Source organism: Bufo gargarizans, chromosome 10 (assembly GCF_014858855.1).
Source record: "Bufo gargarizans isolate SCDJY-AF-19 chromosome 10, ASM1485885v1, whole genome shotgun sequence".
Lineage (NCBI taxonomy): Eukaryota > Metazoa > Chordata > Amphibia > Anura > Bufonidae > Bufo > Bufo gargarizans.
Window position 1 is genome coordinate 45,618,006 of NC_058089.1, and position 21,632 is coordinate 45,639,637.

Here is a 21,632-nt window from a genome sequence, read left to right on the forward strand (position 1 = left end):
CACATTCAGTTTTTTTCTCATGCGCGTGCAAAATGCATTGCACTCGCACTGAAAAAACTGAACAACGCAATCGCAGTCAAAACTGACTAAATTGTGTACACACTCGCACCCGCAATGCACCCGGGATGCATCCGGAGCAAACCGGAACACCTGTGTGAAAGAGGCCTTTCTGGTAGTTTTCATAATATATTTTATAATATATTTCCAATGCATTTCAAATATAATCCACCACAAAAATGTATAGTATTCAATTCCAAAACATTTTCTGAATGAAGACAAAAAACAGTACAATAAACAAATCTTGTATTATATTATCATGTAGAAATACAATAGAATACAATAGAAAAACACTTGTACAACACTCTGTTAACATTTTTGAAACTTAATTGCATTATAAAAATTATTTCTGTAAATCTGCTGAGGTCTTCACTGTTTCCTTCAGTCGATATTTTAATTCTGTAATTTTCCTGTTAACGGCATCACTTATGACCCTTTTTGAAGTCCCCGGAAATTGAAAAAGTGGAAAATAATAAAGTTATTAGATATTCAAAAGTACTGTAACAGATGCAAGAGTAAAGTAAACTAACAATTAGGGATGCACCGATACGACTGGTTCCAGACCAAGTACGAGTACAGATACTTTATGATGCCAATTACTAATACTTTTTATACTTTGTTTAAACAATGCAGACTAATTATTTTATAACAGTAATGGAGCACCAGGGCCCAGTCCTAGCTGCAAATGTTGCACCACTAGTAGTTCGCCACTGACTCCAAGCTGTAGGGGAACTACAAATGCCAGCAATGCATTATACATTAATGCAGAGTAATATGAAACTATATACTATGTGTTCCAGGATGATTGCCTGATATCCCAGGAGGCTAGGACTCAGGAGGGCTCTGTGGGATCTTAGTGGGCTGTGCAGGGTCTCCAGACCAAGGGTCTACCATCCAACATAAGGGTGTCTTTTTGTATATTTAGCCCTGCTGCGGACTAGCAAGGCTAAATGTTCAGCAAGCAGCAGTCAGATCCATGCAAACATTTCAGGATGGAGAGTGGCGGGCAGAGCTGTCATGGAACCATGAACCAGACGTACAACAAGAGATGAGTGGAAATAAGAAGGCTTTATTGAAAATAAAGCTGTAAGGCAAAAGTCCAAACGGATGGCTAAACCGAAGCAGGGTCTTGCGAAACCAGAGATCAGGAACCAGAAGGGTAGTCAGATGAAGCCAGGATCAGGAACCAACAGGGTAGTCAGACGAAGCCAGGATCAGGAATCAGCAGGGTAGTCAGACGAAGCCAGGATCAGGAACCAGAAGCAGCAGCAGTCTTAGAAGCATGTGAGCACAGGAGGACCAAGCAGGGAACTGAAGCCACAGACCTCCTATATATATGAGCTAGGCATCCAGCTCCTCCCAGTGGGAAGGAGGAGCCGCAGGGTGGGAGGCTACAAGAAACCCAGAAACCAAGATGGCCGCCAGCACATGTCAAACGAAGGAGAACAGCAAGGAGGTAAGACCATGACAGTACCTCCCCCTCAAGGGCCCCTCCTCCGCGGAGTAAGGAACGGTTTCTGAGGGAAGCGTGCGTGGAAGGCTCGGAGCAAGGCAGGAGCATGGACATCTGCGGAGGGAACCCAGGAACGCTCCTCTGGACCATAACCACGCCAATGGACCAAAAACTGCACCCGGCCGCGGACCAGGCGTGAGTCCAGGATATTGCTCACCTCATACTCCTCACGATTGCCCATTTGGACCGGACGAGGCCGAGGAATCGAGGAAGTGAAACGATTACACACCAGTGGCTTCAAGAGGGAGACATGAAACACGTTGGAGATCCGCATGCCAGGAGGAAGCGCAAGGGCATAGGCTACCGGGTTTACCCTGCGAAGCACTCGGAAGGGACCAACAAAGCGAGGCGCCAGCTTGGGAGTGGGCACTCGAAGGTTGAGGTTGCGGGTGGACAACCATACGCGGTCTCCGACCTGGTAGGAAGGAGCGGGCGCTCGTCTGCGATCAGCCTGGAGTCTCTGGCGCTGCGCAGAGACCTCAAGGGACCTCTGGATCTGTACCCAAGAAGCACGTAGGACGGAAAGGTGATCCTCCACAGCCGGAATATCCTGGGGAGAGAATACCTCCGGTAACACGGCAGGTTGGAACCCATAATTGGCCATGAAGGGAGACGTCCCAGAGGAAGAGTTCACCGCCGTGTTCCTGGCAAACTCAGCCCAAGGCAGGAGGTCAACCCAATTGTCTTGGTGATCGGAGACATAGCAACGAAGGAATTGCTCCAAGGCCTGATTGGATCGTTCTGCGGCCCCATTGGACTGAGGGTGGTAGGCCGATGAGAAAGAGAGATGAATCCCCAACTGGGAGCAAAAGGCGCGCCAGAACCTGGACACAAACTGACTCCCCCGATCCGACACAATCTCCTTGGGCAAACCGTGCAACCGGAAGACCTCCCTGGCAAAAATCGAGGCCAACTCTTGTGCAGAGGGTAACTTCTTGAGAGGTACACAGTGGCACATTTTGGAAAACCGATCCACTATCATGAGAATGACCGTATGGCCTCGGGATGCAGGGAGGTCCACAATGAAATCCATCCCCAGGTGTGACCATGGACGCTCCCCGGTGGCTATGGGTTGCAAAAGGCCCAACGGAAGGTGCCGAGGGGACTTACTCTGGGCACAAACAGAGCATGCCGCTACATATGCGGCAATGTCGGAACGTAGAGAAGGCCACCAGAACAGACGTGAAACAGCCCAGGACAGCTGATTCTTTCCAGGATGCCCCGCGGCCTTGGAGTTATGGTAGGTTCGCAACAACCGAGTGCGCAACTCCTCAGGCACAAAACACCTGCCGTTGGGTCTCCCAGAGGGAGCACCAGATTGAGCCGCCAAAATCTGCTCACCCAGGGGAGAGGTCAGGCTGGTGCGAATGGCGGCCAGGATCTGATTCGGAGGTATGACCGAAGTCGGAATCGACTCCTCCCCGGACAGCTCGGAGTACTGCCGTGATAAGGCATCCGCTCTGATGTTCTTGGAACCGGGTAGGTAGGAGACCACGTAATTAAAACGTGACAAGAACAGAGCCCATCTGGCCTGACGTGGTGTCAATCTCTTGGCCTCAGAGAGGTAGGTCAGATTCTTGTGGTCCGTCAGGATGAGAACCGGAACCACCGAGCCCTCGAGCAAGTGCCTCCATTCTTTAAGGGCCTGCACGATGGCCAATAACTCCCTGTCCCCAATCTGATAGTTGCACTCCGCGGAAGACAGTTTCCGGGAGTAAAACCCACAAGGAAGCAGAGGACCCTCTGGTGTTCTACGCTGAGACAGGAGGGCGCCTACTCCCGTCTCAGACGCGTCCACCTCGAGGACAAACGGCAACCCAGGGTTGGGATGCGACAGAATCGGAGCCGACACAAAGGCGGACTTTAGAGCCTCAAAAGCTCGGATGGCCTCGGGCGGCCAGACCTGGGGATTACTGCCCTTCCTGGTCAGATCCGTGAGAGGCTTGGCTAGCATGGAAAAGTCCCTGATGAACTTCCGATAATAATTGGCGAAGCCCAAAAAGCGCTGCAGGGCACGAAGACCACTGGGCTGGGGCCACTGTAAGACAGCCGAAACCTTCTCAGGATCCATGGAGAACCCCTCAGCGGAAATGATGTAACCTAAGAAGGTTACCTGGGATCGGTGAAATTCGCATTTCTCAAGCTTACCGAACAGCTTGTTCTCTCGTAACCGTTGCAACACTCGTCTGACATCCAGAATGTGGGCCTCCATGGATTCAGAATATACCAAGATGTCATCCAAATAGACCACCACACACTGCTGCAACAGGTCACGGAAAACATCGTTGATGAATTCCTGGAAGACTGCGGGCGCATTGCACAACCCAAAGGTCATAACCAAGGATTCATAATGACCGGTCCTGGTGTTAAACGCGGTCTTCCACTCATCGCCCGCCTTGATCCTTACCAGGTTATATGCCGCCCTCAGGTCGAGTTTGGTAAAGACCGTGGCCCCTTTGAGGCGATCGAACAGCTCGGAAATCAAGGGTATCGGGTAAGCGTTCTTGATCGTGATGCGATTGAGACCCCTGTAATCGATGCAAGGCCTCAACTCACCGCCCTTCTTTTTCACAAAGAAAAATCCAGCCCCTGCCGGGGACGAGGATTTGCGAATGTGTCCGCGTGAAATCGCCTCCCTCACGTACTCCTCCATGGCCTCATTCTCCGCTACCGACAGTGGATAGACTTTGCCACGAGGAGGAACGGCACCAGATTGTAACTCTATGGCACAATCGTATGGGCGGTGCGGAGGTAGGGCAACCGCACGCATCTTATCGAATACATCCCGGTACTCCTCGTATTCAGGAGGCAACAGAGAGTCCGAGGAAGTACACAGCAACTTGACAGGCCCATGGATGCAACTAGCCCCACACTGCGGTGACCACGAGAGGATCTCGGCCGATTTCCAATCGAAAGTCGGATTATGCTTCTGGAGCCAGGGGTACCCCAAGACCACCGAGTAGTGTGGAGACGAAATAACCTGGAGACAGACCGACTCTCTGTGAACGGCACCAATGGCCATCCCCACTGGAAGGGTCTCATGAGTCACGTGTGGCGGCAGAAGGGGTCTGCCGTCTATCGCCTCAAGAGCCAGTGGGGAACCTCGAGGCTGCAGAGGAATGGAATTGGCGGCAGCGAACACACTATCAATGAACAAACCACCAGCACCAGAGTCCACCAACGCCTGGGTCGTCACCGAGCCCCCGACCCAGGAGAGGACAACAGTAATCAGTGGTTTGTCAACACGGGAAACCGGGGACGAGGAGACTCCACCCAAGATCTGCCCCCGACAGGATCTCAGGTGCGAGCGTTTCCCGGACGGTTCGGGCATGCCAACCGAAAATGCCCACCGAGACCACAGTACATGCATCGGCCCTCGCGTCTCCGGAGTACCCTCTCCCCCTCGGACAGGCGAGCAAACCCCAGCTGCATGGGTTCACCCCCAGACAAGTCATCCCCAGGAGGCGTGGGAGGAGAGGGAGGCACGGGTGGGACAGCAAACGTAGGCGCCAATCTGTTAGAAGGCCTCCGCAGGCTCTCCTGAAAGGAAGGTCTCTCCCTGAGTCTGGTGTCAATCAAAATCAGGAAAGAAATAAGAGACTCGAGCTCCACAGGTAGGTCCTTAGCTGCAACCTCATCCTTCAAGGCATCCGAGAGACCATGAGAGAAAGCAGCGACCAGAGCCTCATTATTCCAGCCCACCTCTGCTGCCAGGGTACGAAACTCAATGGCGTATTCAGCTACGGATCGTGAACCCTGTCTGATGGACATAAGGAGCTTCGCAGCAGAGGCAGCACGAGCCGGCACATCGAATACCTTCCGAAGAGAAGCAACAAAACCGGAAAACTCGGCAACCACCGGATTGTTGTTCTCCCATAAAGGGCTGGCCCAGGCCAAGGCCTTGTCCGAGAGCAGCGAGATCAAGAAGCCCACCTTTGATCTCTCAGTAGGAAAGGCATGTGGCAGCAACTCGAAGTAAATGCCCACCTGGTTAAGGAAACCTCGGCACTGAGTTGGCTCTCCCCCAAAGCGCTGTGGAAGGGGGGCAGAACCGGTCATACCCCGAAACACCGCAGGTGCAGCAACAGGTGTCGGGGTAGACTCTGGCGCAACAACCGGAGCGGCAGTAGGAGCGGGCCCAGGAGCGACAACCGACCCATCGGCAACGGAAGCTAAATGAGCCGTGCGTTCAAGCAGGGTTTGCAACGCCACAGCGAACCGACCCAACAGGTGATCCTGCTGATCAAGTCTGGCAACCAGCGTAGGTAGCGAGGATGGCCCTGTACCGTCAGAATTCATGGCTTGGTCCTAATGTCATGGAACCATGAACCAGACGTACAACAAGAGTTGAGTGGAAATAAGAAGGCTTTATTGAAAATAAAGCTGTAAGGCAAAAGTCCAAACGGATGGCTAAACCGAAGCAGGGTCTTGCGAAACCAGAGATCAGGAACCAGAAGGGTAGTCAGATGAAGCCAGGATCAGGAACCAACAGGGTAGTCAGACGAAGCCAGGATCAGGAATCAGCAGGGTAGTCAGACGAAGCCAGGATCAGGAACCAGAAGCAGCAGCAGTCTTAGAAGCATGTGAGCACAGGAGGACCAAGCAGGGAACTGAAGCCACAGACCTCCTATATATATATGAGCTAGGCATCCAGCTCCTCCCAGTGGGAAGGAGGAGCCGCAGGGTGGGAGGCTACAAGAAACCAAGATGGCCGCCAGCACATGTCAAACGAAGGAGAACAGCAAGGAGGTAAGACCATGACAAGAGCAGAGAATGTCTGTTCTCCTTGCTGCTCTCTGTGATCAGTGAGTGCTGTGCTCACAGTGCCAACTCTTATATTCCTTTGATGCTATGTTAACTGATTGCCTTCTGCCCACTGTAAATTCATAGGAGGACTGCAGACACTTCCCAGTGGGTGGATGTGCCTGTATGTTATTTCTTTTCTGCAGGCGCGCAAGCAGAATTCCGCTGGGCATGTAAACAGCCGGTACTGACTGTTACATACACTGGCGTGACTATAGGGGTCGCACCCCTGGCCCCTAAGCCAGGGGGGCTCAGAGGGCCCCCCTTGCCAGTGGTGCTGTATATTTCCCTTTTATAAGATGCAATGCATTGTATAAAGGGAATACTATTGAGTGCTTTCATTATGGAAGCACTAACTAGTCTGCAGGGGGAGGGGGAGAGAAGTTCTGTGAGCGCTGTCCAGTACTTACCACTCCTCCTGCTCGCTCTTCTCAGGACCCTGAGAAGAGAAGACAGCCGGGAGACCGCTGAACCTGGAGAGTGGCTGCAGAGCAGGAGAGGTAAGTTAATTTCTTTATTTTTAAGTCTGATCTGAGGTCTGCTATGTGGAGGCACATAAGGGGGCATTATACTAGGTGGAGGCCCACAAGGGGGCATTATACTAGGTGGAGGCACATAAGGGGCATTATACTAGGTGGAGGCACATACGGGGGCATTATGGGGGGGGGGTTGGAGGTCTGCTTTGGGGGCCTGGAGGTCTAATTGGGGGTATAGAGGTCTAATTGGGGGTCTGAAGGTCTGGTCTGAGGGCTAATGGGGTCTGGTCTGAGGTCTGATATGGGGTCTGGAAGTCTGATATGGGGTCTGGAGGTCTGGTCTGAGGTCTGATATGGGTCTGGAGGTCTAATGGGGGGTCAGGTCTGAGAGGTCTAATGGGGGTCTTATCTGAGGTCTGATATTGGGGCAGGGTCTGATCTGAGGTCTAAAAATGGGGTCTGATATGGGGTCTAACATAGAGGTCTAAAGGGGGTCTGATCTGAGATGGAGGGGTGTCTCATCTGGGGTTTTATATTGGGGTCTGATCTGAAAGGTACGGGAGTTTGTTTTTGTACTGGCACACAATAAAGCGGTATTTTTGTACTGGCACACTGTGTGGTACCAACATTTTTATGGGGACTGTTTCTGCAGGATAGTATTGGGTGGCACAGTATGGGGGGGGGGGCAGGTTGGGGTGTTGAAAAGGTGGAAGGATGATGGAAAAGTAGGAAACTAAGATGTGTTTGTTAAAGGGATTCTCTCACCTCTTTTTACCCTATAGAGATGCGGACATGCACGGCTAGATCGCCGCCAGCATGTCCGCAATATACCTGTCCCATATCTGAGTGCTTTTATTGAGTGTAAAAAATGATTTTATATATATGCAAATCATCCTGGTAAGGTGCCCAAGGGGCTGTACTAACTGTTCTGGAGCCCAGCCACGCTCCCCCGTGAAGGAGGCCAACACCGCCTGCGTCCGCCGAATCTCATTCTTGCTCGCGCATGTGCAGTGCTCGCATAGTGTTGCTTCCCTGTGCTGGCATCAGCATCAGGGAAGGAGCTGCGCATCGCGAGATTACGGCGATCTGACTTTGGGAGCAAAGAGGAGATTCCTGGTTACAGGCGGTGCTGGGCTCCTTCACGGGGGGACGTGGCTGGGCTCCAGAACGGCTAGTGCAGCCCCTTGGGCTCCTTACTAGGCTGATTTACATATATATAAAATCATTTTTTTACACTCAATAAAAGCACTCAGAGATATGGGACAGGTATATTGCAGACATGCTAGCGGCGATCTAGCCGTGCATGTCCGCAGCTCTATAGGCTAAAACGAGGTGAGAGAATCCCTTTAAACTTTGCAGAGACGAGACCATGGCAGTCTGGTCTGAAAGGACAATATGAGGAAAGAGAATATCAGAGGAGACATCACTGAATGTAAGAGGCACATATGTGGGCTGTATTAATCTGTATATTCTGTAGCGCTGTATGTAATGTTTTCCAAGTATGTCTTTAAAGTTTTATTTTTTTTCTGTACGAGCGCTGCCTTCTCTGCTGTGTTTACCTGAGCAGGTAAACAGAGAAAACAGCTCTCATATGAGCGCTACCCTCTCTTCAGACCCCCGCCGATCTGATATTGGTGACCTATCCTGAGGATAGGTCATCAGTATTAAAAACAGGACAACTCCTTTAACAGTAGGACTAGAGGGAATGGGTTAGGTTGCGAATTTGGCATGGGGGGTGTTTTAATTTTTACCTTAAGCAGCAGAAAGGCTAGGCAATACCCCTTGCCATAAAACACTGAGGGAAGGGGGGCCCAAGCTGAACTCTTGCACCAGGACCCATGAGCCATTAGCTATGCCCCTGTTTACATAGAAGTGTTTGGGCAGCTCTACAGCCAGCCAATCGCTTGTATTACAATGTAGAGTGTGCCAACCCTCTGCTGCCATGGCGCCCCTTCACTATCAGTTACCAGCACAGCGACTTTCTATACAGAGAACGGAGGAGAGATCAACATTCCCCTACTGCGGATCACTCGTCTCTCCCTGAAGAGGGAGGCAATGTGTATTATATCAATTCCTCCTTTAGCTATCGTCATCATGGCTGCTATAGCCAGAGAAGAAGCGGGTGGAGCAGATCTCTGCTTCATCAGCTTCTTTGGGGGTCCCAAGGTTACATAGGTGTCTTAGAGAACCTTGTCTCCATAAATAGGACCTGTCGGTGTATATTGGCTATCACATAGGGGGCTTGTTAAAAAAAAAAGTTTAAAAACAATTAGGTTCATATAAAAAAAGGGTATTCTCATCTCAGACAATGGGGGCATATCGCTAAGATATGCCCCCATTATCTGATAGGCGCAGGTCCCACCTCTGGGACCCACACCTATATCGAGAAAGGAGCAGGGAATGCTGTGGCTGGAGGACCCCAGATTGCCCGGGGTCCGTCCACCACCCAGCGCTTATCCCCACCTCTCCCATAGAAGTGAATGGGAATATACCGTGCATGCACAGCCCATGCTCCCATTCATTTCTATGAGGCCGATGGAAATAGCCAAGCCAGTGCTCAGCTATTTTCGTCAGCCCCATAGAAATGAATGGAGGGCGGCTGCGCATGCGCAGTGTGCCCTCCTTCACTTTCAGGGCTCCGTTCTTGATAAAGGTGCGGGTCCCAGCGGTGGGAACCGCTCCTATCAGACAATGGTGGCATATCCTAGCAATATACCCCCATTGTCTGAGATGGGAAAACCCCTTTAAGTAAAAACACCCCCCCAAAAATGTATTACCCCACCCCTGCATATAAAAACGTAAATATGCGTCTAGTGTGCCAATGTGTGGTGATTAAATACCACCAAAAGAAAGCTCTATCCCAAAAAAGGAATCAAATTAATTTCAGTAAGGCTACATGCACGCAATTGTGTTCCCCCCAGTGGCCATATTGCTGCCCGCATACGGCGGGTCTGCAATACATGGGTACCGGCTGTGTGCAGCACGCAGCACGGATCACAGACCCATTCACTTCAATGGGTCTGTGATCCGGGAGATACAGTGCAGAAGGACGGAGCGGAACACCATGGAAGCACTACAGAGCGCTTCCGTGGTGTTTCTGGCCATGCCTCCGCACCGCAAAAAGTAGTGCATACACTACTTTTATGTGGAACGGACGGATCGCGGACCCATTCAAGTTGAATGAGACAGGATCCGTCTGTGGCAGCCACACGGATGTTCCAGTGCATGAGACCTTAAGCGTTATCTGACTGAATAAATGTCAAAGCAGTGGCGGATCTAGAGCCTGGTCTCGGGAGGGGCACTTTCAGATTATTTTCTGTCCGCCGCCACAAAACAATGGTGCTTATAGAACAGACTCCACAGTGTAGGCTATATGTGTATAACAAACATATTTCACATGAAAACTTACAGTTACTTGGCTTGGCCCTTGGGGATCTCGGACGCCACTTCCACACTATGGCCGGGGGCTCGGCGGAACTGATGTGTTTTATCCTAATGAGAAAGATTCCATAATAAGGATTTGGAGAAGGGGCAGAGGGATAGCAGAGCAGGGAGAGGCCGGTGCTGCTACTAGGGGGTCATACAATGGGGGAGTAATAAAGCCCACCATAATGCCCCCCCAGTAGTAATAATTCTCCTTATAATGTGACAGTGCAACAAATACCCCCTTGTAATGCCCCCAGTTGAGCTAATGTCCCCATAGTGCCCCCATAATGTGCCAGTATAAAATACCCCTATATAGTGCCCCTAGTAAATGACCCCATAGTGCTCCACACCCTTCTTCCTCCTAGTGCCCCCCATAATGTACCAGTATAAAATGCTCCAGTAGATGCCCTCAGTGTCCCCCATAATTTGCAAGTATAAAATACCCCTTCTTAGTGCCCCCCGTAGATGACCCCATAGTACTCCTCTCTCCCCTTCCCCATAGTACCCACCATAATGTGTCCCAGTATAAAATTGTACTGTACAGAGAGCCCATATAAAATACCCCTTCTTTGTGGCCTTAGTAGATGCCCCTATAGTGCCCCCAATCATGTGCCAGTATTAACAGCCCCCCGTGCCAGTAATAATAGCCCCTTATGCCAGTAATAGCAGCCCCCAGTAATAACAGCCCCCCTGTGCCAGTAATAACAGCCCCCAGTAATAACAGCCCTTCTGTGCCAGTAATAACAGCCCCCAGTAATAAGAGCCCCTCTGTGCCAGTAATAACAGCCCCCCTTTGCCAGTAATAACAGCCCCCCTTTGCCAGTAATAACAGCCCCCCTTTGCCAGTAATAACAGCCCCCAGGTGCCAGTAATAACAGCCCCCAGGTGCCAGTAATAACAGCCCCCAGGTGCCAGTAATAACAGCCCCCTTTGCCAGTAATAACAGCCCCCTTTGCCAGTAATAACAGCCCCCACCAGTAATAACAGCCCCCAGGTGCCAGTAATAACAGCCCCCCCTTTGCCAGTAATAACAGCCCCCTTTGCCAGTAATAACAGCCCCCTCCCTTTGCCAGTAATAACAGCCCCCCCCCTTTGCCAGTAATAACAGCCCCCGCCAGTAATAACAGCCCCCCCTTTGCCAGTAATAACAGCCCCCCCTTTGCCAGTAATAACAGCCCCCCCTGTAAAAGTATTGTATATAATAAATAAATAAAATAAAAAAACACATACTTACCTCCATGTCAGCGATGCGATGCAGGCCTCTTCTGGCCTGTGTCCCACGCTGTATGGCTCAGGCGGCGCGATGACGTCATCGCGCCGCCTGCGCCAGCCTCTGATAGGCTGCAGGCACTAGGCCGGCAGCCTATCAGAGGAAGGGAAAGGGACACGCCTCTCCCTCCCCTACCGCAGCACAGGCAGGCATCTGTATCGCTGTCCTGAGGACGGCGATACAGATGACTGGAGATGAGCGCTTCCACAATGGAAGCGCTCATCTCCCTGTGCCCCGCTGCCGCCCCCTCTGGATCCGCCACTGTGTCAAAGCACTGCAGTGCTGAATACAAAAAAATGACCGGGACAAGAAAGGGGTAACACCCCGGTTAGTAAGTGGTTAAGATTTATTTTTCTTTCAAAATGTCTGCTGGGAGGGGATGAGTGACTAAATCCTACCTGGGCATCAGTTTGTATTATAACAATATGTGTGATGCACCAGTCCCCCTGCCCTTTCATAACCTCTCTACATACAGTATAATGCATTCACTCTATTGAGATACAGTCTGTACTATATACATAGGAGGCTATTGACTAAACTGTTAGAAGGGTGAGAGATAAATATTACACCACTGGAACATACTCTATACTAGCACTTAGGAAGATGGAATCACTAGACTGAACTGGGAGCAGGGCAGAGAATAATATATACATTAGGGAGACTGCGCAGAGCTCATGCTGTATGGTGACTGGAGGGAAGCCTTACAGTACTGTGTGCAGAGCTCATGCTGTATGGTGACTGGAGGGAAGCCTTACAGTACTGTGTGCAGAGCTCATGCTGTATGGTGACTGGAGGGAAGCCTTACAGTACTGTGTGCAGAGCTCATGGTGTATGGTGACTGGAGGGAAGCCATCTTGCAGTACTGTGTGCAGAGCTCATGCTGTATGGTGACTGGAGGGAAGCCTTACAGTACTGTGTGCAGAGCTCATGCTGTATGGTGACTGGAGGGAAGCCTTACAGTACTGTGTGCAGAGCTCATGCTGTATGGTGACTGGAGGGAAGCCATACAGTACTGTGTGCAGAGCTCATGCTCTATGGTGACTGGAGGGAAGCCATATTGCAGTACTGTGTGCAGAGCTCATGCTGTATGGTGACTGGAGGGAAGCCTTGCAGGACTGTGTGCAGAGCTCATGCTCTATGGTGACTGGAGGGAAGCCTTACAGTACTGTGTGCAGAGCTCATGCTGTATGGTGACTGGAGGGAAGCCTTACAGTACTGAGTGCAGAGCTCATGCTGTATGGTGACTGGAGGGAAGCCTTACAGTACTGTGTGCAGAGCTCATGCTGTATGGTGACTGGAGGGAAGCCTTGCAGGACTGTGTGCAGAGCTCATGCTCTATGGTGACTGGAGGGAAGCCTTACAGTACTGTGTGCAGAGCTCATGCTGTATGGTGACTGGAGGGAAGCCTTGCAGGACTGTGTGCAGAGCTCATGCTGTATGGTGACTGGAGGGAAGCCTTGCAGGACTGTGTGCAGAGCTCATGCTCTATGGTGACTGGAGGGAAGCCTTACAGTACTGTGTGCAGAGCTCATGCTGTATGGTGACTGGAGGGAAGCCTTACAGTACTGAGTGCAGAGCTCATGCTGTATGGTGACTGTAGGGAAGCCTTACAGTACTGTGTGCAGAGCTCATGCTGTATGGTGACTGGAGGGAAGCCTTACAGTACTGTGTGCACAGCTCATGCTCTATGGTGACTGGAGGGAAGCCTTACAGTACTGTGTGCAGAGCTCATGCTGTATGGTGACTGGAGGGAAGCCGTACAGTACTGTGTGCAGAGCTCATGCTGTATGGTGACTGGAGGGAAGCCTTACAGTACTGTGTGCCGAGCTCATGCTGCATGGTGGCTGTAGGGAAGCCTTACAGTACTGTGTGCAGAGCTCATGCTGTATGGTGACTGGAGGGAAGCCGTAAAGTACTGTGTGCAGAGCTCATGCTGTATGGAGACTGGAGGGAAGCCATCTTGCAGTACTGTGTGCAGAGCTCATGCTGTATGGTGACTGGAGGGAAGCCTTGCAGGACTGTGTGCAGAGCTCATGCTGTATGGTGACTGGAGGGAAGCCTTGCAGGACTGTGTGCACAGCTCATACTGCATGGTGACTGGAGGGAAGCCTTACAGTACTGTGTGCAGAGCTCATGCTGTATGGTGACTGGAGGGAAGCCATACAGTACTGTGTGCAGAGCTCATGCTGCATTGTGACTGGAGGGAAGCCTTACAGTACTGTGTGCAGAGCTCATGCTGTATGGTGACTGAAGGGAAGCCATACAGTACTGTGTGCAGAGCTCATGCTGTATGGTGACTGGAGGGAAGCCTTACAGTACTGTGTGCAGAGCTCATGCTGTATGGTGACTGAAGGGAAGCCTTACAGTACTGTGTGCACAGCTCATGCTGCATGGTGACTGGAGGGAAGCCGTACAGTACTGTGTGCAGAGCTCATGCTGCATGGTGACTGGAGGGAAGCCGTACAGTACTGTGTGCAGAGCTCATGCTGTATGGTGACTGGAGGGAAGCCATCTTGCAGTACTGTGTGCAGAGCTCATGTTGTATGGTGACTGGAGGGAAGCCTTACAGTACTGTGTGCATAGCTCATGCTGCATGGTGACTGGAGGGAAGCCTTACAGTACTGTGTGCAGAGCTCATGCTGTATGGTGACTGGAGGGAAGCCTTACACTACTGTGTGCACAGCTCATGCTGCATGGTGACTGGAGGAAAGCCATACAGTACTGTGTGCAGAGCTCATGCTCTATGGTGACTGGAGGGAAGCCTCACAGTACTGTGTGCAGAGCTCATGCTGTATGGTGACTAGAGGGAAGCCATCTTGCAGTACTGTGTGCACAGCTCATGCTGTATGGTGACTGGAGGGAAGCCGTACAGTACTGTGTGCAGAGCTCATGCTGCATGGTGACTAGAGGGAAGCCTTACAGGACTGTGTGCACAGCTCATGCTGTATGGTGACTAGAGGGAAGCCATCTTGCAGTACTGTGTGCACAGCTCATGCTGTATGGTGACTGGAGGGAAGCCTTATAGTACTGTGTGCACAGCTCATGCTGCATGGTGACTGGAGGGAAGCCTTACAGTACTGTGTGCAGAGCTCATGCTGTATGGTGACTGGAGGGAAGCCTTGCAGGACTGTGTGCAGAGCTCATGCTGCATGGTGACTGGAGGGAAGCCATACAGTACTGTGTGCAGAGCTCATGCTCTATGGTGACTGGAGGGAAGCCTTACAGTACTGTATGCACAGCTCATGCTCTATGGTGACTGGAGGGAAGCAATACAGTACTGTGTGCAAAGCTCATGCTGTATGGTGACTGGAGGGAAGCCATATTGCAGGGCTGTGTGCAGAGCTCATGCTGTATGGTGACTGGAGGGAAGCCTTACAGTACTGTGTGCAGAGCTCATGCTGCATGGTGACTGGAGGGAAGCCTTACAGTACTGTGTGCACAGCTCATGCTGCATGGTGACTGGAGGGAAGCCGTACAGTACTGTGTGCAGAGCTCATGCTGCATGGTGACTGGAGGGAAGCCTTACAGTACTGTGTGCAGAGCTCATGCTGTATGGTGACTGGAGGGAAGCAATACAGTACTGTGTGCAGAGCTCATGCTGTATGGTGACTGGAGGGAAGCCATATTGCAGGGCTGTGTGCAGAGCTCATGCTGCATGGTGACTGGAGGGAAGCCTTACAGTACTGTGTGCAGAGCTCATGCTGTATGGTGACTGGAGGGAAGCCATATTGCAGGGCTGTGTGCAGAGCTCATGCCGTATGGTGACTGGAGGGAAGCCTTACAGTACTGTGTGCACAGCTCATACTGCATGGTGACTGGAGGAAAGCCTTACAGTACTGTGCGCAGAGCTCATGCTGTATGGTGACTGGAGGGAAGCCTTACAGTACTGAGTGCAGAGCTCATACTGCATGGTGACTGGAGGGAAGCCTTACAGGACTGTGTGCAGAGCTCATGCTCTATGGTGACTGGAGGGAAGCCATACAGTACTGTGTGCAGAGCTCATGCTGCATGGTGACTGGAGGGAAGCAATACAGTACTGTGTGCAGAGCTCATGCTGTATGGTGACTGGAGGAAAGCCTTACAGTACTGTGTGCAGAGCTCATGCTGTATGGTGACTGGAGGGAAGCCTTACAGTACTGTGTGCAGAGCTCATGCTGCATGGTGACTGGAGGGAAGCCATACAGTACTGTGTGCAGAGCTCATGCTGTATGGTGACTGGAGGGAAGCCATATTGCAGGGCTGTGTGCAGAGCTCATGCTGTATGGTGACTGGAGGGAAGCCATATTGCAGGGCTGTGTGCAGAGCTCATGCTGTATGGTGACTGGAGGGAAGCCTTACAGTACTGTGTGCAGAGCTCATGCTGTATGGTGACTGGAGGAAAGACATACAGTACTGTGTGCAGAGCTCATGCTGTATGGTGACTGGAGGGAAGCCATACAGTACTGTGTGCAGAGCTCATGCTGCATGGTGACTGGAGGAAAGCCATACAGTACTGTGTGCAGAGCTCATGCTGTATGGTGACTGGAGGGAAGCCTTACAGTACTGTGTGCACAGCTCATGCTGTATGGTGACTAGAGGGAAGCCTTACAGTACTGTGTGCAGAGCTCATGCTGTATGGTGACTGGAGGGAAGCATTACAGTACTGTGTGCACAGCTCATGCTGTATGGTGACTGGAGGGAAGCCTTACAGGACTGTGTGCACAGCTCATGCTCTATGGTGACTGGAGGGAAGCCTTACAGGACTGTGTGCACAGCTCATGCTCTATGGTGACTGGAGGGAAGCCTTACAGGACTGTGTGCAGAGCTCATGCTGTATGGTGACTGGAGGGAAGCCTTACAGTACTGTGTGCAGAGCTCATGGTGTATGGTGACTGGAGGGAAGCCTTACAGTACTGAGTGCAGAGCTCATGCTGTATGGTGACTGGAGGGAAGCCTTACAGGACTGTGTGCACAGTTCATGCTCTATGGTGACTGGAGGGAAGCCTTACAGGACTGTGTGCACAGCTCATGCTCTATGGTGACTGGAGGGAAGCCTTACAGGACTGTGTGCACAGCTCATGCTCTATGGTGACTGGAGGGAAGCCTTACAGGACTGTGTGCAGAGCTCATGCTCTATGGTGACTAGAGGGAAGCCTTACAGTACTGTGTGCATAGCTCATGCTGTATGGTGACTGGAGGGAAGCCTTACGGTACTGTGTGCAGAGCTCATGCTGCATGGTGACTGGAGGGAAGCCTTACAGTACTGTGTGCAGAGCTCATGCTGTATGGTGACTGGAGGGAAGCCTTACAGTACTGTGTGCAGAGCTCATGCTGCATGGTGACTGGAGGGAAGCCTTACAGTACTGTGTGCACAGCTCATGCTCTATGGTGACTGGAGGGAAGCCTTACAGTACTGTGTGCAGAGCTCATGCTGTATGGTGACTGGAGGGAAGCCGTACAGTACTGTGTGCAGAGCTCATGGTGTATGGTGACTGGAGGGAAGCCTTACAGTACTGTAGTGCAGAGCTCATGCTGTATGGTGACTGGAGGGAAGCCGTACAGTACTGTGTGCAGAGCTCATGGTGTATGGTGACTGGAGGAAAGCCTTACAGTACTGTGTGCAGAGCTCATGCTGCATGGTGACTGGAGGGAAGCCTTACAGTACTGTGTGCAGAGCTCATGCTGTATGGTGACTGGAGGGAAGCCTTACAGTACTGAGTGCAGAGCTCATGCTGTATGGTGACTGGAGGGAAGCCTTACAGTACTGTGTGCAGAGCTCATGCTGTATGGTGACTGGAGGGAAGCCTTACAGTACTGTGTGCAGAGCTCATGCTGTATGGTGACTGGAGGGAAGCCTTACAGTACTGTGTGCAGAGCTCATGCTGTATGGTGACTGGAGGGAAGCCTTACAGTACTGTGTGCACAGCTCATGCTCTATGGTGACTGGAGGGAAGCCTTACAGGACTGTGTGCAGAGCTCATGCTGTATGGTGACTGGAGGGAAGCCTTACAGTACTGTGTGCAGAGCTCATGGCTGTATGGTGACTGGAGGGAAGCCTTCTGCAGTACTGAGTGCAGAGCTCATGCTGCATGGTGACTGGAGGGAATGCCTTCTTGCAGGTACTGTGTGCAGAGCTTCATGCTCTATGGTGACTGGAGGGAATGCCTTCTTGCAGTACTGTGTGCACAGCTCATGCTGCTATGGTGACTGGAGGGAAGCCGTACAGTACTGTGTGCACAGCTCATGCTCTATGGTGACTGGAGGGAAGCCTTACAGTACTGTGTGCAGAGCTCATGCTCTATGGTGACTAGGAGGGAAGCCTTACAGTACTGTGTGCAGAGCTCATGCTGTATGGTGACTGGAGGGAAGCCTTACAGTACTGTGTGCAGAGCTCATGCTGTATGGTGACTGGAGGGAAGCCTTACAGTACTGTGTGCAGAGCTCATGCTGTATGGTGACTGGAGGGAAGCCTTACAGTACTGTGTGCAGAGCTCATGCTGTATGGTGACTGGAGGGAAGCCTTACAGTACTGTGTGCAGAGCTCATGCTGTATGGTGACTGGAGGGAAGCCTTACAGTACTGTGTGCAGAGCTCATGCTGTATGGTGACTGGAGGGAAGCCTTACAGTACTGTGTGCAGAGCTCATGCTGTATGGTGACTGGAGGGAAGCCTTACAGTACTGTGTGCAGAGCTCATGCTGTATGGTGACTGGAGGGAAGCCTTACAGTACTGTGTGCAGAGCTCATGCTGTATGGTGACTGGAGGGAAGCCTTACAGTACTGTGTGCAGAGCTCATGGTGTATGGTGACTGGAGGGAAGCCGTACAGTACTGTGTGCAGAGCTCATGGTGTATGGTGACTGGAGGGAAGCCTTACAGTACTGTGTGCAGAGCTCATGCTGTATGGTGACTGGAGGGAAGCCTTACAGTACTGTGTGCAGAGCTCATGCTGTATGGTGACTGGAGGGAAGCCTTCTTGCAGTACTGTGTGCAGAGCTCATGCTGCATGGTGACTGGAGGGATGCCTTCTTGCAGTACTGTGTGCAGAGCTCATGCTGCATGGTGACTGGAGGGATGCCTTCTTGCAGTACTGTGTGCAGAGCTCATGCTGCATGGTGACTGGAGGGATGCCTTCTTGCAGTACTGTGTGCAGAGCTCATGCTGCATGGTGACTGGAGGGAAGCCGTACAGTACTGTGTGCACAGCTCATGCTCTATGGTGACTGGAGGGAAGCTATCTTGCAGGACTGTGTTCAGAGCTCATACTGTATGGTGATTGGCTGTGATAGGGAGGTGAATTAACTACTGAGCAGGGAATAAACACATTTTCATAAAACTTAAATCATTCACCTCCCTTCTACCATTCTAATATAAGACAAAGTGTTACCTTTGATCCAGGAGAATAGAGGATTTTGATAACAGAGTGTGAGCTCTCAGCCATGCAGTGCAGGTGAAACAGAAAGTGAGAGGTGACTGTTTCCGCTCTCTTGCCTGGTAGCTGAGCTCCTCCCACAGAGCTGATGTACTCTGTCTGCAGTCTATGCTGTTTGTATGCATTGTGGGGACTGTACAGCCAGGGGGGATTTTATATTATAAGAGATTATCTAAAGGCACAGAAATTTGATCTCCCCCCACCACACACAGTAAAACTAGTATAGAAAGAAATTATTTTACTACTGTCTGTACTATATATATATATATATATATATATATATATATATCTTCTATCTATCTGTGTCTCCTCTCTCTCTCTCTATATATAAAGCCGAGTGTATGTACAGTACAGACCAAAAGTTTGGACACACCTTCTCATTCAAAGAGTTTTCTTTATTTTCATGACTATGAAAATTGCAGATTCACACTGAAGGCATCAAAACTATGAATTAACACATGTGGAATTATATACATAACAAAAAAGTGTGAAACAACTGAAAATATGTCATATTCTAGGTTCTTCAAAGTAGCCACCTTTTGCTTTGATTACTGCTTTGCACACTCTTGGCATTCTCTTGATGAGCTTCAAGAGGTAGTCACCTGAAATGGTTTTCACTTCACAGGTGTGCCCTGTCAGGTTTAATAAGTGGGATTTCTTGCCTTATAAATGGGGTTGGGACCATCAGTTGCGTTGTGGAGAAGTCAGGTGGATACACAGCTGATAGTCCTACTGAATAGACTGTTAGAATTTGTATTATGGCAAGAAAAAAGCAGCTAAGTAAAGAAAAACGAGTGGCCATCATTACTTTAAGAAATGAAGGTCAGTCAGTCCGAAAAATTGGGAAAACGTTGAAAGTGTCCCTAAGTGCAGTCACAAAAACCATCAAGCGCTACAAAGAAACTGTCTCACATGCGGACCGCCCCAGGAAAAGAAGACCAAGAGTCACTTCTGCTGCGGAGGATAAGTTCATCCGAGTCACCAGCCTCAGAAATCGCAGGTTAACAGCAGCTCAGATTAGAGACCAGGTCAATGCCACACAGAGTTCTAGCAGCAGACACATCTCTAGAACAACTGTTAAGAGGAGACTGTGTGAATCAGGCCTTCATGGTAGAATATCTGCTAGGAAACCACTGCTAAGGACAGGCAACAAGCAGAAGAGACTTGTTTGGGCTAAAGAACACAAGGAATGGACATTAGACCAGTGGAAATCTGTGCTTTGGTCTGATGAGTCCAAATTTAAGATCTTTGCTTCCAACCAACGTGTCTTTGTTCGACGCAGAAAAGGTGAACGGATGGACTCTACATGCCTGGTTCCCACCGTGAAGCATGGAGGAGGAGGTGTGATGGTGTGGGGGTGCTTTACTGGTGACACTGTTGGGGATTTATTCAAAATTGAAGGCATACTGAACCAGCATGGCTACCACAGCATCTTGCAGCGGCATGCTATTCCATCCGGTTTGCTTTTAGTTGGACCATCATTTATTTTTCAACAAAACAGTGACCCCAAACACACCTCCAGGCTGTGTAAGGGCTATTTGACCATGAAGGAGAGTGATGGGGTGCTGCGCCAGATGACCTGGCCTCCACAGTCACTGGACCTGAACCCAATCGAGATGGTTTGGGGTGAGCTGGACCGCAGAGTGAAGGCAAAAGGGCCAACAAGTGCTAAGCATCTCTGGGAACTCCTTCAAGACTGTTGGAAGACCATTTCAGGTGACTACCTCTTGAAGCTCATCAAGAGAATGCCAAGAGTGGGCAAAGCAGTAATCAAAGCAAACGGGGGCTACTTTGAAGAACCTAGAATATGACATATTTTCAGTTGTTTCACACTTTTTTGTTATGTATATAATTCCACATGTGTTAATTCATAGTTTTGATGCCTTCAGTGTGAATCTACAATTTTCATAGTCATGAAAATAAAGAAAACTCTTTGAATGAGAAGGTGTGTCCAAACTTTTGGTCTTTACTGTATTTGTGTATGTCCGCTAAAGGAATCCGCACCGTCACATTTACAATCATGTATCCATTTTGCGATCCACATTTTTTGCAGTCCCATTGAGTTCTATGGATTTGAGGTCCTCATTTTGAGGACCAGAATAGGACATGTTCTGTTTTTACTGGAACTGACATACGGATGTAGAAAACACACTGATAATGTCCATGTGCTTTCCACATCCATTTGTCTGTTCTGCAAAAGATAAAACATTTCCTATTCTGGTCCTCATAATGCAGATTGAAAACCCATAGAACTCAATGGGGCTGCAAAAAAATGTGAATCGCACATGGACAGTAACCTCATTTAGTGGATCCGCGACTTGCAGACCGCAAAACAGATACGGTTCTGTGCACAAGCCCTATCACTTATACTGAGCGTCCATAACAGTGACTTCCACAGTGCCCCCAGAACAGTGACGTTCACGGTGCCCCTATAACAGTGACGTCCACAGATCCCGCATAACAGTGACGTCCAGAGATCCCCCATAACAGTGCCATCCACAGATCCCCCATAACAGTGACATCCACAGTGCCCCCATAACAGTGACGTTCACAGATCCCCCAAAACAGTGACATCCACAGATCCCCCATAACTGTCACCCACAGATCCCCCATAAGTGTCATCCACATATCCCCCATAACAGTGACATCCACAGATCCCCCATAACAGTGCCATCCATA

General features: G+C 50.4%; 1 long non-coding RNA gene across 1 annotated transcript; it reads right to left on the reverse strand.

The window, feature by feature from the left end:
* Nucleotides 1–296: 296 nt before the first annotated feature.
* Nucleotides 297–18,987, reverse strand: LOC122921013. The gene is made up of 3 exons (XR_006386956.1): nucleotides 18,909–18,987; nucleotides 6,784–6,857; nucleotides 297–491 (listed from the first exon to the last, which is right to left on the reverse strand). It is a non-coding gene; the product is annotated as an uncharacterized LOC122921013 (long non-coding RNA).
* Nucleotides 18,988–21,632: the final 2,645 nt, after the last annotated feature.